The sequence below is a fragment of the Myotis davidii genome, unplaced genomic scaffold, assembly GCF_000327345.1.
Source record: "Myotis davidii unplaced genomic scaffold, ASM32734v1 scaffold401, whole genome shotgun sequence".
In the NCBI taxonomy this organism is placed as follows: Eukaryota; Metazoa; Chordata; class Mammalia; order Chiroptera; family Vespertilionidae; genus Myotis; species Myotis davidii.
In genome coordinates, this window is record NW_006291020.1 from 2,069,581 (window position 1) to 2,072,275 (window position 2,695).

At 57.1% G+C, this 2,695-nt stretch overlaps 1 protein-coding gene across 2 annotated transcripts in view; it reads left to right on the top strand.

Annotated features, from left to right (window-relative positions):
• Positions 1 to 2,695, top strand: part of GPR161 (G protein-coupled receptor 161) — a 42,847-nt gene that overhangs the window by 640 nt on the left and 39,512 nt on the right. Inside the window, exon 1 of one of the 2 annotated variants that reach the window (XM_015564257.1) lies at positions 57 to 254. The exons of the other annotated variant lie outside the window; for it this stretch is intronic. The gene's annotated coding sequence lies outside the window, so the exon portion shown is untranslated. Of the gene's footprint in view, positions 1 to 56; positions 255 to 2,695 lie in introns of those variants that run through there. 2 annotated transcript variants of the gene reach the window in all.

Consider the following 2,695-nt stretch of genomic DNA (forward strand, 5'->3'; position numbering starts at 1 on the left):
GTTCTTTGTGGAGGATCTGGGGGCGCGCCCCTCCCGGCAGCCAGGGCTGCCCAGTGGCCCTGCTCGCAGCCTCGCCCTGCGTCTCCGGCGCCGCCTAAGCCACTGCCTGGACCCCGGAGAGGGAGGACGGCGGTGCGTGCCCGGGACCGGCTCATTGGGGTCGTGCGCCCCCAGGCCGAGGGGCTCAGGCCCCGCTCGGGGACAGGCGTGGGGGCCAGAGCGGCCTCGCCCTGCGCTGGAGCCGCGAGGACCAGGTGAGCAGCATCCTCCGCGGGGTTCAGGGCGCTGTCTCGCCACGCCTGGCGGGGGGTGCGCCCAGAAGTCGCCGGCTGCCCTGGCGCCGCGGGGTGGCGCCTCCGCCCCCTCTGATCTGTGAGAGGGAGAGCCGGCTAGCTTTTGGGGGGCTTGGCCGGCCTGCTGCTCCCCTGGGTCAGAGCTTAACCCCCTGCCACCTTTGGGAAACGCCCGCGGGGTGAGAGCCTGCGGGAGGGCCGGGCCGTCCGCTGTGCTTCTCGACTTGACTTCTGCGCTCCAGCCACCGCGCAGCCCAGCCGGGCGCTGGCAGCACTTGGGGTCACAGCTCTGGGCTGTGCTTGTACCTTTGATCAGTTTGGGGACGTGCTTGTAGATCAGGTCATTTGACGGAGGTGGTGTGGCTTTGGAGGAAAAGGACCTGGGTTCCTGGATGAGTTCAGGGGGAATAAGGGTGAGTTAGGTGGGCCGGCCGGTGTCTGGGGCCAGCGGGTGTCCGCGAGCTGGAGGCTGGGAGGACCGGCCACACACCGCCTCCTCCCTTACAGCCGGCCTCCTCCCCTGGACCTGGACCTGGACAATCCTGGGAGAGCTTAGCACCCCTGAGAATCCCCTCCCCACAGCCCCCCAGTGGGACGGGTGGGGAGAGGCCGGAAGCAGGAGGAGGGGTGGGAGGGGCCGAGGCCGCACAGTCCAGACTCTTCACCCAACTCTCTGTACCCGGGATTCCCCACCCCTTTGGGCACTTCCCCCAGAGCACCCCTCTCTGCCCTAGGCCACACCCTCTTATTTTATACTTGAAGATGATTACAAGCACTTTCATACACTTGTTTGTTTCCTTCACCTGACAGCCCTGTGAAGGTGTAGCCCTGTTACAGTATAGACGAGGACACAGCCTGGAGAGATGAAGTTCTCTGTCCAGCAGATTGGGAGCCAACATGGAAGTTGGGTCTTCTGACGTGGCTCCATCACAGGGGAGGCTGTGGACTCAGAACTGGTCCCTGTCCTGCTCCGCCACCTGCAGGGAGATTAGACCCCTCATATAGAGGCCTGCTGAGCCCCTCATTTAGAAGCGAAATCCTAGGCCTCAGGTCCTCAAGTCCTCCCCTTTGGTTGCGGCCTGTGCAGTGGGATCTGAGAGACTGAGTGGGATCTGAGAGACGGAGGGCGCTGTGTGGTCGGAGGGGCTGAGCTCTTTGGGTTTGAGGAAGGCAGAAATGGGCTGAACTGAAACGGGCCTAAATGTCAGTCGAAGGAAGTTCGGTTCTGTGTAGTCTAAACTCTGTGCTGGCTGGGGCTGGTCAGGAGGCTGCCTGCAGGAGGAGGGCTGTGTGTGTGTGTGTGTGGGGGGGGGGGTGCAGGCGGGACATGCCTTCCCCTAAAGGGACGAGGGCAGGTGCAGGTGCCACAAGGCTCCAGCACAGTGTTGCCTGCCCTCAGGGGGAGCTTACATTTTAAAATAGATTTTTACTAATTTCATAGAGGAAGGGAGAGGGAGAGCCAGAAACATCAATGATGGGCGAGAATCATTTATCAGCTGCCTCCTGCATGCCCCACACTGGGGATCGAGCCTGCAACCTGGGCAGGTGCCCTTGAGAGGAATCGAACCCGGGACCCTTCAGATAGAGCAGGCTGGTGCTCTATCCATTGAGCCAAACTGGCTAGGGTGGGAGCTGTACATTTTTTATGGGGGAAAAAGCTCCATGTTTTTAAAGATGACAACTAATTCAAAACGTTTTTCATAATGTGCAGACTGCCTTGCACCCTCTGCATTAGCCCTTAGGAGGCATTGCTGTCCTGTGGGACACAATCAAACACACCTGAGGTGAGAAGCGGTGTTTTCTCTTCTGATGTTTTTCTTTGAGAACAACAACCACAGAAAACTCTCAGCAAAACTGGAGGTAGCTGTTCGCTCTCTCTGGAATTTGGTGGAACGACTGACTTTCTGACTCAGTTGTACCATCAAGTTTTTCCTCCAGTTTTTCATTGAATTGTCTGTGATTCCATCAATTTGTGAGGCTCTTACTAAATTCTGGAGTTTAATTCTTTTCTTGTTAGTAAGTCAAATATCTTGCCTTTTGTGTTTTCTCCATCTTTGTTTATTGTACCTTTGTGCAGGAGTATTTAACTTTTAGGTGGTTAAGTATGTATTGATTTTTTTTGTGTGTGGCTTCAAGTTTTCTTGATTAGGAAATCCTCTCCGTCTCAATATTAAATTTTCCCTTCTCCATTTTTTCTTTGCTATTGTTTATTTAAATACTAGAGGACCAGTGCACAAAAATTTGTACACTCAGGGGGGTCCCTCAGCCCGGCCTGTGCCCTCTCGCAATTTGGGACCCCTCAGGGGATGTCTACCTGCTGGCTTAGGCCCACTCTCCTGGGGGGATCGGGCCTAAGCTGGCAGTCAGACATCCCTCTGGCAGCCCGGGAGCCCTCGGGGGAT